Genomic DNA, 13,492 nt, shown 5'->3' on the forward strand with positions numbered 1-13,492 from the left:
TTATGATGATCATGATCATGATGATAATCACGATGATTATGATAATGCTGCTTATGATAACGATGTTGACGAGTATTGTTTTCCTTTATGAATATTATTGGTATTGGTTTTATTGTATGATGATGATGATGATGATGACGATGATGATAATGGTGATGATGGTGATGACAATGATGATGATGATGATGATGATGATGGTGATGATGGTGATACTGGTGATGCTGGTGATGATGGTGATGATGGTGATGATGATGATGATGATGATGATGATGATGATGATGATGATGATGATGATGATCACGACGACTACGACGACGAAGAAGAAGAAGAAGATGATGATGATGATGATGATGAAGAAGAAGAAGAAGAAGAAGAAGAAAGAAGAAGAAGAAGATGATGATGATGATGATGATGATGATGATGATGATGATGATGATGATGATGATGATTATGATGATGATGATGATGATGAGATGGAGGAGGAGGAGGAGGAGGAGGGCGAATGGAAAATGTCGTTCATGCATTTTCTTTGCTTCGAATGGAAAATGTCGTTTATGCATTTTTTTGCTTATAAAGTAACAAAGATACACATTTTATTTTATTTTATATCAAGTCCACATTGTTATTTTGTGTTGCCTTAAAAGATTTGAAAACTGATACGTCAAGTAAGTTTGCCTGAGTTATAACAATCTTTGTAGTAAAAAAAACCCATTCAATTTCGGCTTGCAAAATCCCAATTAAAAGTCACAATAAATATGATAATTATATACAAAACATGGTACTGTTAACTACAAAGCTGAACATTAGTATTCTTCTAAAACGCGTACATTTTGTGTTCGCATATTGGGTTTTTACATGTGGGTTAATTGTTGTCTTTAAAAGCGTATTAGTGACATTTCGAAATATTAATTACACATGTAGTTCAGTAATAATTTGCTTCTTTGAAGTCGAACTTTATTTATACGAAGGAAAATTAACACCAAAATTCAGCTTTGTTTTTAGAATAATTAGTGTTTGTATTTATTTTAATATTTTTGAAGGGTCACATACTGGAATAGGCCTTGTAGGGGTCGTTCAATAACTAGTTTTTGACTGTTCTATACGGTCTAATTTGTTAAAGTCGACGGTAAATTAAATGTTTGATTTTACTTATTTTTCTTCAAAATTGAATCGCCGTTTTTCTGAAGTCCTCTAAAATTGCTTAATTATGACAGGCATGATACACGTCGACATTTTCTTATAATATGACAGTCCGTGACAATGTAAATAAACTGTAATACGACAGACCGTGACAATGTGAATAAACTGTAATACGACAGTCCGTGACAATGTGAATCGACTGTAATACTACAGTCCGTAACAATGTGAATCGACTGTAATACGACAGTCCGTGATAATGTAAATAAACTGTAATTCGACAGTCCGTGACAATTTGAATCGACTGTAATACGACAGTCCGTAACAATGTGAATTCACTGTTATACAACGGTCTGTGACAATGTAAATAAACTGTACTACGACAGTCCGTGACAATGTAAATAAACTGTAATACGACAGTCCATGACAATGTGAATCGACTGTAATACGACATTCCGTGACAATGTGAATCGACTGTAATACGACAGTCCGTGACAATGTGAATCGACTGTAATACGACAGTCCGTGACAATGTGAATCGACTGTACTTCTCGTCATTAGTCTATCGGGAATTAAATCTGCCCTGTATCCGCACCATCCTACTATCTGTAACACGATATATAGGTATTATATAAAGTCATGTTGCTTTCACGATCTTTATTAAGTATTTAGGTATTAATATAATTGAATTTCCAAGGTGCGCCCAAGAAAGTGTGTCACTTAAGAGTAAATTTTAAGCAAAAGTTGTCGTTGTCAAAATACTGAAAATAGCCCATCGGAAAGAAAATACGCTGGGCGTTTGTATTACGGTGTTCAGTTGATGAAACGAAATAAACAAACATCAATACTTGCAAGCGAACATCTGTATTTTAAGTCCGTAATAGCATCATCAAGAATAAGAGTAATATGTTTGAATATCAATAATTATAAGAGTAAATACTTTCTAGAGTACCGCCCACTAAATACTTTTAATTGTACAATACATGTATTTAGATATTTTGTCTACTGGACATTTTACGATCTAGTCACCATTTAACGTTTTACATGCATTTGTCAACGAGCAATCGGTTATGCTGCTGGTGTAAATTGAATCAGTATGTATTATACGTTCGTTCTGTATGTACAGAAACATGCTATATATATTCGTATTCGTTATATTATATGACTCATGTTGCTTACATTTACTAGTATTAGGAATCGGCTTCTTAAAGGCAGGATAAACTTGCGAACAGTAAAAACAATTAAACAAAACTAAAGTTTCGCCGACCTACAAACCATACTGTTTGGTTAGTTGTTAATGGAAACAAGCAACTTGTGTTTTGGCCTCATGGTACAACTTTCTTTTAACCGACTCGATCGATCTTGATTTTCTCTAAAAATATTCACTGATTTAGGCATTATAACCTTCACGAAAATTACATTAATGGATATTCTTAAACAGGTGTGCACCTTATCAACGAAGATTGAGAAACACGATGCTTCAATAAACAAATGTTAGGCGACTTGGCTGTCATAGAGTAGCAAGTAAGTATTAAATGACAAATATTTCAGGGCGGAGATTTTATTATTAACTAATGTACTTTAGCAGTCACGTTTCATCTATCTTATTTAATCGTATAAAAAAAGAACAAACACATCAAGATGCAAAAGTGTGAACAAAAACTAAACCCATTTTAGCTGATAAAATGTACTCCAATCAATTAATACACTCTTGTTTATGTCAATGTTTATTTATTGCCACAATGATTAAGTTGATTTAAAACTTTAATTACAATTGCATTTTAGTTTGATCAGGCAGTGATTAAATTCAGTTTATAACCCATCAATACAAAAGTAAAACTTATGTATGCTTTATATGTACGACGATGTTGTACATTTGGAACTTAAATACGGACACAATAAGTGTTTCTTAGTTTCAAAAGAATAAAGTAGAAAATACTAATTTGATGCCATTCCGAGTCATAATTTTAACGAACGCAAATATCTGTGACAATATATTTCTAACATATAAAGAGCAAATATGCCTAGCAAATATCATATTCATAACTCTACTATAACAATACATTTCATGTAAGGATACATTTTTATTACCCCGAACGCTTGGCGGACAGTTTATCCATTACACCGTGTTTTTTTCCGGATGTTTAATTTTACCTCGATAGGACACTATATTCCGCTGTATGAGTTGAATCTGGAAGAAGGACACTAAAACTATAACCCAGCTATGGCAGTAAAGTGTTATGTAATGATCGATTTTGCAATTTAGCGGTTGAATTGCGACACTCTACCAGTATCTATTACACCACCGCGACTTTACTGCTGAAACTGAGGCTGTTATAAAGAGTTTTGATACCTTTAGACGAATGTTGTTTCACAACTGTGTATCGTGTATTATTTTATGAACTTGGGGAAACTAGAATTGAAACACTGTGAAGGCCATTTTGTGTTTGAGGAAAATGAAACGTTTATGTGTTTTCGATTTAGCAATTAAAAATTTAATACTTGCAAAGACACTGTGCTGCATCGAATATACTTATATAAAAATGTTTTCTCGTAAAGACGCATTTTTTTGTAATTGAAGATAGCGAACGTGATGTATGTGGTGTGTTGGTAAATGCTTAAAAATGCGTGTAAAAAAACATCTTGTTTTCTTAAATAAGCAAAGATTGTTTTAGTTTCCCATCGCAACAAAAACATCAACTATCTTCGCATTGTTCATCTTTCGTCATTTGTAGAGCATAAAAAGTGCTAAAATTCATCAATAACATCTAACATAGTCTGTTGACCTTCTTAAATAATTCACTTTACCCAGGAAGTTTTTATAAAGGAACAGATAATACGGTGCCCTTAAAGGTGCCTTTTCACAGATTTTGGCATTTTTTTACTTATTCATTAAATGCTTTATATCGATAAATGTAAACATTGGATCGTAAAAGCTCCAGTAAAAAATCAAGAATAAAATTTAAAAAAGGAAAAGAACATTGCCCGGACCAGGTTTCGAACCAGTGACCCCTGGAGTCCTGCCAGAGTCCTGAAGTAAAAACGCTTTAGCCTACTGAGCTATTCCGACGAGTACACTTACTTGACGTATTTTATACCTTATATAAGCAATATTCGTAGTTTCACAAAATTTAACGACAAAAACAGAATTCTCCAAATTATTCAATCGTTTCGCGTTGCAACGCTTTATAATTTTTAGGCTTTAAAATCTTCAAAAGATGCATATAATGGCTATATTAGACCATGGTAAATGTTCAGTATTACTGTTTCCTCACAAATATCATAACTAAAACGAAAATTTGCGAATCTGAAACAACTTTTTTCAATTTTGTCAATTTACCAAAGCGTGAAAAGATCCCTTTAATATACTATTAAGTAAGAAACCTAAAAAATGATTTGCCTAATTTCGCAAAATGGTGCATCGTGGAAAGTGTAATGCGGTTTTAGTTTATCTTGCTGTTCTAAATTTAAGCATTTTATCATTTCACTCCAAAATTGACGAATATGGGAAGATTGTCAACCATATAACACAATTCTTTGGTATTAAAATAACAAGTACAAATAATACGGATTTACTGCATTTTTAAAAGATCAAATATGGACACAGTGTACACAATTCAGATAAACGTCAAGTTACTAATTTCTTGTAAATCTTTATATACAAGGAGTTTCTAAATTCATTTTTATATGCAAAAAGAAACACAATAACAAATACCAAATTTGACAGACATTCATTGGAAGCAGAAAATGGTATAAAATGTGTTACCTGCTTATGATAACCAATGAGTTATTCCTCGACAAATTAAATATGATATTACTATCTCGTAACTTATTAACGTTCATTATACACATAACCTTATCGTTTTAAGTTAGTTAGTTGTTAATAGTGATCAGTAAACATTTTTGTCAAATAACGGCTGTTCAGTGAGCGATTATCTTTCAACAAAAGAAAACTACTTTTCACACATACAACAATTTTATATACAAAGTTTTAGTGAATGGAGTGACCATGCTCCGCTATGCTTTTCATTGTTATGCAATAATAGATTTCATAGCGAAGAAAGACAATCAGGTATTAAATATAAATGGAATGACTCCCTGCAGGAACCATTTCGATCAGGGATTATTCGAATTTTACCAACTTTTAAGGATATTGTGCGTAATATTAACTGCCCTGACAGGGACTCAATTAATGTTTTGATTGATAAGTTTTCAAATACTATCCGCGATGTTGCGGATCCATTGTTTGCCAAAGAATGTTTTTATTCAAATGATGTTTATTTTGAGGGTTACAGTTAAAGAGATAAAGATTGGTTTGATCATGATTGTAGTGTTGCGCGTAATATGTATTTAGAAGCGCTCAGGTTGTTTAATGTAGACAAAAGTAATACAAACAGGTCTATTTTGCGTGATGCAAAAACTAATTACAAAAATATTGTTAGAAAGAAAAAGCACGCCGATTATAATAAACGCGTGTCCGAGTTAGCAAATTTACGCAAAAGTAGGCCAAGAGACTTTTGGAAACATTTTAAATCTAGATCTTCAAAAACATCTACCAAAATTTCTCTACATGAATTTAAACATTATTTTGAAAATTTAAGCGCAGACATTGCTACGGATAAGAATAATGATGCGGAAAATTTTAATAGTTTTTATAACTTTGATAATCCTAATACTGTTTACCCGGAGCTTGATGATCCAATTACAGTTCAAGAAATAATAAATGCTGTTAAGCTACTGAAGCGGAACAAATCTTGTGGCAGTGATAATCTTTTGAACGAGTATTTTATTGAAAGTGTTGATATATTAGCCTTACATATATGTGATTTATTTAATTGTGAATTGAACTCCTGATATTATCCTGAAAAGTGGACCGATGGAATATTTTTCTCTCTACAGAACAGAACAGAACAGAACATAAGTTTATTACGACTTGTACATAGTACATCGTCAGTCTTAACCTTGTAATTATACATACATCAACAGGTCATGTGAATAGGAAGTGATCATACAGTTATAAGTAATATACATTCAATCTAACGTTCAATCATGCAAGTAGTTTGAGGAAAAAGAAAATAGCATTTTTACAAACTATTTATGTGGCAGGGTGGCTATCTAGTTATCAACATTTACGGAAATATACTAAATTAGAATTTGATTATCTTGCGCATAAAATGTGTATTATTATGTTAATAATAATAGTAAGACATAACACACATATTTTGCATATATTACATAGTTTCCATAAGGCATCAAATTAAACAATCAGACACGTCTGTTTTACATCTGTATGTAAAAAAAAAAAGAAAGAAAAAAGTAATACTTTTTTGTATTGAACAAAAGTTGGGCATGTAACATATAACATATGATTCAGTATGCTCACAGTAATACTATTAAGTAACGAATAGCTATCTGATTGATAGGATTACATACATACACAAAATAACAAACAATAACATAAACAAAGAAGCGAACCCGCGGAACAGAAGAAAAAATCAGCTGGTCGTATTATGTACAACATTCAATAAGGACTTTCTAGCAAAAAGAGCTTCTTTCACAAAAACGGATAACTTAATAACGTCTTTTTTAGAACATGTTCTCATAAGGCTTAGGAATTTATATACTGATGGTCGCTGGTAATAATATGATTTTATATATTTTTTCCTGATATCGTTATAACAAGGGCAGATTAACATAAAGTGGTATTCATCTTCTATATCACGTGAGTTACAACAACTGCAATACCTTTCTTCCCTTGCTATGCGATTATTAATGTACCTACCCGTTTGAATTCTTAATGGATGGCATGACATTCTTAATCTACAGAAATAAAATCTGAGGCTTTTAGGTAAGACATCTAAATATTTTTCATACTCGAACGATAATTTAAATTCTTTGTACAATATTAAAACTGGACTTTCAAGTGTTTGAAGCCAGTGTTGTTTAAAGCAATCTAAGATTCTACATTTAAATTCAGTTAGAAATGTGTTTGTGTTAACATAGTGACCATTTTCAAACACGTAAGCGAACCCGTAATCGTTGAGCAGCTTTTTCACATTTGATACCCAATTTTTCTTGCCATTAATGCAATCTTTAAGAGCCTCATTATAAACAACACTTAGTATAATATTATCACTGTCTTTAATTTTAAACCAATATTTAATTATTCTAATGTATCTGTGTATATATAGAGGATATCTGCCCAGTTCACCATATACTGCAGCAGAACACGAATTGCTTTTTACTCTTAGTAATCTTTTACAAAATTTAAGGTGAATCCTTTCTAGTTCCTTAGATTTGGTGTAACCCCAAACTTCGCACGAATAGTTTAGTATTGGTGTTACAAATGCATCAAATAGTTGACAAAGGGTTTTTGGCGAAAGATCAAAGTCGTCGCATTTGCAAAATAAAACATTTAAAGCTTTCAAGGCCTTTCCATTGAGATGTTTAATGTTTTTACAGAAGTTTCCTGTGTAATTCAAAACAGTACCAAGGTAGTTGAAATCATCGACTACTTCTATTGGTTGGCTATTATAGGTCCATTTTTCGTTTGCTAATAACGCCCCACGTTTTCGGAAAACCATTATTTTAGATTTTGATGTATTTACAGTAAGACCCCATGTGTTACAATATGAAAACAAAAGATCTAAATGTCGCTGGGTTTCCTCAGGAGTTTTACCTATAATAGCCATATCATCAGCAAACAACAACAAAATCAAAGTTAAATCATCAATACTTAAGCCGGCATCAATGTCACACTGCAAATATAACTCTAGATCTTCAACAAATAGTGAAAACAAAAGAGGTGACATCACCTCGCCTTGTCGTAAGCCAACAGCATAATTGAAATATTCAGAATAAGAAGAGCATACCTTAACACACGATTTCACTTTTTGGTACATATCTTTAACAATTCTAAGTAATTTTCCATCAATACCAGTTTTAAACATTTTTAACCACAGTGCATTTCTATAAATGGAATCAAAACACTTCATCATGTCAACGTAAATGACATAGAGCCTCTTATTTTCATTGAGGTATTTCTGAACAAGAGAATGTAAAATAAAAATTGGATCTACTGTGGAACGCCCTTTACGAAATCCGAACTGCGCATCCGAAATACTGTTATTGTCCGTACAAAACTTTTCAATGCGTTTATTTAGGACTGTAGTAAATAGTTTTGACAAACAACTTAAAAGTGTAATACCACGATAATTATTAACCTCGCTTTTGTCGCCTTTTTTATGTAGTGGTATTATCAAGCCTTCCATCCAGCTTGCTGGGTAGTAACCTGAATTTAAAATACCGTTAAAAATATCACATAAATGACTGGCTAGAATATCAATACATTCCACGAAATACTCGTTTAATAATTGATCATTGCCCGGGGTTTTATTACGCTTGAGCGATTTAACTGCACAGCGTATTTCACTTACGGTAATAGGCTGGTCAAGTTCAGTGTTAAAACTAGATAAATTATTAAAATCATGTTGTCTACAAAAATATTCTGCTTCTTCGTTGTAACAATTAGATAAATCGTTACTTAAATTTGCAAAGTATTCTTTAAATGTATTAATAGAAATGCCAGCATTGTCAGATATTGGTTTACTTTTAAAATATTTCCAAAATTCTTTTGGTTTACATTTTTTCAGACGTTCAATTTCTTTCATTTTTGCCCTATAACTGTTATTTTTACATTTCCTTGTGGTTTTTTTATAAGTAGATTTGCGTTCCATTAAGAGTACCCCATTTGCGTTATTTTGGTCTGAATTGAAAAGGCGTAGTGCTTGCAAATACGATTCTCTCGCAGAGTTACAGGCATCATTAAACCAATCTGCGTTTTTTAAAACAGTATTTTTGTGGAAAAAAGGCTTATTATTGACAAAATAGCACCTAGAAAACAATGGATTAGCCACGGATCTAACAATTTCAGAAAAATCTTCAACCGTTTTATCAATAGAATCTCTACATGATACATCGATATTTTGAACAATATTGTTAAAACGTGGTAAGTGTCCAATAATGCCTGAACGAAAGAGCTCCTTGTTTTCATCACTCCACTTGCATTTAATTTCGTACTGTGGATTATCGTTCTGAACAGATTTTGGGCATGCTAATGAAAAACGCAACGGAGCGTGGTCACTCCATTCATTAAATGGATCAATAGTAAAATCATTGATAAGTGAAAAATGCCGTTCATTCATTAAAAGGTAATCAATAACAGAACAACCGTTATTCGAACAAAACGTGTAGTTACTAGTATTAAATATACGCCCGTTCGCAATACGCAGTGACGTAGATTTACACAGATCTATCAATTTAATACCGTTGCTATTTTGAACATTATCAACCGAGGCCCGTACAGGGGTACAATCGGGATCATAGTCAGGATCATCTAATATATTATTTATACAATCAAAAGGGATAAAATCGCATTTATTACCAATCCTACTATTTAAATCACCACATAAAACTACACATCCAAGCGAATTAAATACAGAAATATCATGTTCAATTGTATCAAAAAATCAATATCAACAAAATTATTGGCCGGCGATTCCTCACCCCAAATATATGCACCGCATAAATAAACATCTTCAGCAGTATTAAAAAAAAGGTGATCTTATTTTATCCAAATAATAGTGTCATGGTGATTTTTAATTATGTTAATGCCATCTTTCAGATGATCTTTATACAACAAAATAATGCCTCCGCTATTTCTTCTAGCTCTACGGTTTTGAAATTTTATATAAAAATTGTGTGATTTATAACCATTTAAAGAAATTACGATTTTAGAGTTAGTCCATGATTCATACAAAAATGTAAATGTCAGAAGTAGCTAAAATGTTAACAAAGTCATGCGATTGCTGTTTCTCTTTAGAAAGTCCATGAACGTTCCATGAGAGGACTGAGAGCTCACCCTCGGCGTCCCCCTAGTCCCTTACCGGTTTACCGTCCACATAGAGCGTATCGTACACCAGACAAGCACGTTTGCCTTGTTCTCTCGCGTCCTTCATCTGCCTTACTAGTTTCCGGCGCTTATCAGATATAGCCTTGGGAAATTGTTCAAACATGGAAAAGTTGGTACCCTTGAGTTCTTTCCATTCCCGACGAACACGCTCGCGATCTTGGAAAAAGGTAAATTTGGCGACCACATTTCTAATTTTTCCGGGTATCGGTTGGCCTGGTGACCGGTGAACACGTTCAAACCTGATCGAGTCCACCATGTCCCTACACAAGAATGGTTCAAAAGAAGATGTAAATAATTATAGAGGGATTACTTTAGTTAGCTGTTTATCTAAGCTCTTTACAACCGTTTTAAACAATCGCATTGAAAATATTTGTTACGAAAATAATACTATTTCGGACGCCCAATTCGGATTTTGGAAAGGGCGGTCTACGACAGATGCAATATTTATTCTTCATTCTCTTGTTCAAAACTTTTTATTTGAAAATAAGAGATTATATGTAATTTTTGTGGACATGATGAATTGTTTTGATACTATATATAGAAATGCATTATGGTTAAAAATGTATAAATGAAGCATACAGGGTAAAATTCTTAGAATTGTTAGAGACATGCATCAAAAAGTTAAATCTTGTGTTAAGTCATTGTCTTCATATTCTGACTATTTTTCTTACGCAGTGGGGCTCCGACAGGGCGAAGTTATGTCCCCCTTATTATTTTCTATGTTTGTAGAAGATCTTGAGTTGTTTTTATAAAATGATTTACAATCCGGATTGAATATTGACGACATTGTATTGATTTTACTGTTATTTGCTGATGATATGGCTATTGTAGGTAAATTCAAAGTGCAAGATCTCGACTCTGGCCATTGTTAAAAAAACACCGTGCCGAATATCCAAGGTCAAAAGTATCTATTGTCTTCCCTGCCAAATTGATAGCAGATGGCCGGCTTATTCAGGACGAATTCCCCAATTGGAACTTTTACGTCGGTTACGACAGAATGACATATATAAATGTGATTGATCAAAATGAACAAGTGCAACAAACGCGTGCTCAACAACAGGTATCTGCGAATGTCGTACCAGAACAGCGCGCTAAAATGAACACTTTGACTATAACCCCCCCCCCCCCCCCCTCCTGGTTTCCCACCTGGATACGCCCCGCTCATGATCGGACAACAAATTCCGCTCACTGATAATGTCGGACTAAATTACTATAACAGTAAATCTGGATTTCAGCAAAATAACACATATATTCACGATATGGACTCTCCGTTAGCCAACACTAATTACAGTCCAGGATTATCAGTTGTGTCAAATGTAGAAAACACGGGTTTTGCGCAATTGTTAAATTTGCAAAGTGTCCAAGTGAGCGATGGTTCATTAAATAGAGCGGACCAGACAGACAAAGTTGTGAACTCCGAATGTTAACAGGGTAGTCATTTCGGAGCGATGCCTTCCCTGCTAAAAGATACATTTGCACTATTAGTACCCAATACTACCCCTGCGTCCGGTAGCATAAACACCCAGTCGCCGGTCGTTAGTGAGCAAAATCAGTGTAATATTTCTGAAAACAATACGCTTTCAAATGATCAGACATATGCTAAGGTGGTGACAGGTAGTGGCTCGCATGTTTCCCGTACAAGAAACCGTACATCTCGGCGGACTTACTCCGCTAGTCCATATAGTCGAAATTTGACAGCTGTCAAAAATGGGAATTTCCCACTTTCTAAAAATAGAAACGAGACGAACATTAATGGGCAACAGAGTGAGCCGGAGGTCAAGAAGTAGGACGGAGAGGAGAAGATCAAAGTTCGATGCGCTTATATGAACATTAACGGATAATGTAGTAAAAGGACTGACAAATTGAAATCGGATTTTGTAAAGAAATTATTCGATAACAATGATTGTATTTTATTTACAGAAACATGGACAGATGCTTTTTCAAATTTACATGTAGATGGTTTCGAACATTACGTTTTGAATAGTGAAGATATTAAAAGCACAGCAAAACGAAATTCAGGCGGTATTATTGTTTATATAAGAAATAACCTAGTGTCAGATGATAGTTTAGTTTTTACATCAAAAGATGACATTATTTGGGTTAAACTTTCTGCCAAAAAGTTAGGTACAGAGAGAGACTTTTTTATAGGTTTATGTTATGTGATTCCAGATGATAGTAGCCGCCAATCTATGGATAAGACTAATGTTTTTGATAGGTTAATTGATTCCGTTATATATGTAGAAAGTTTGTCCGAAAATGAAAATTATTATGCATTTTTTGGAGACTTTAACTCACGCACGTCAACTTTGCCTGATTATGTAGAAAATGATATTGTGAACAATTTCAATATTGATTTACTGTCTGAGGGGTACCAGTCTGATATTGAATTACGTAGGTTTTCATTAGATAAAACGTCTGTCAACAATAATGGAAGATTTATGTTAGATTTTTGTAAGCAAACGGGCTATAGAATTGTAAATGGTAGAAAAGGCAATGATAATACGATAGGGAAACATACATTTGTAAGAAATAGGGGATGTAGCGTGGTGGACTATTTGTTATGCAAATATTCTATGTTCAAGAATATTTCCATATTTGATATCGATGTTCCAAATATTATCTCAGACTACTGTTTAATGAGCGTTACATATACATTAGACTCAGTAATCAGTAAAAATACAAGTGATAGGTGTGATACAAAAGAGTTTGAAAGTGTAAACTATAAATATGTATGGAAGCCCGGCTTGAAAAATACTTATATTGAAAATTTAGAGAGTGAAGAATGTTTAGAAAGCTTAGATGTTTTGACGAATAATATAAGGGCTAGCATGACATTTGATGATATAGATGTGTGCATAAATAATTTCGAAACTATTTTAGACAATGTTGCCTCACCTTTTGTTAAAAATATATGTACAGACAATAGTAATTATGTTGTTAACTCGGAAAGTTCACAGCCATGGTTTAACGAGGAGTGTTTTGAGAAAAGGAATATTTTCTTAAGATGTCTTAATAAGTATAGAATTTGTCAAAATGATAACACTAGAGTGAATATGGTGCAATTTAGGTCGGATTATGAGTAGACAATAAGAAAATGTAGATACAATTATGATAAAGAAAAAACAAATAAACTGTTGAGTAACAGGCACAAAAATGCTCGTTTATATTGGAATATGTTAAAGGAATCGGCTGGTATCAAAAAGTCAAATATATCAATGTCAATGTTTGAAAATTATTTTAAAGCTGTTAATAACCCAGAAGATAGGTATTTTACACCTGATGAAGATATTATGTATTTTATTGATAGGTACGAAAATGATGAATTTAAAATTATGTTCAGTGAATTAAACACATGTATAACAATTACGGAAATAACAGCAGCCA

General features: G+C 33.1%; 1 protein-coding gene across 2 annotated transcripts in view; it reads right to left on the minus strand.

Annotated features, from left to right (window-relative positions):
- LOC127865651 (NADPH oxidase 5-like) overlaps positions 1–13,492 on the minus strand; it is an 83,409-nt gene that overhangs the window by 32,486 nt on the left and 37,431 nt on the right. The window lies entirely within an intron of this gene.

This window comes from Dreissena polymorpha, chromosome 2 (assembly GCF_020536995.1).
Source record: "Dreissena polymorpha isolate Duluth1 chromosome 2, UMN_Dpol_1.0, whole genome shotgun sequence".
Taxonomy (NCBI): Eukaryota; Metazoa; Mollusca; class Bivalvia; order Myida; family Dreissenidae; genus Dreissena; species Dreissena polymorpha.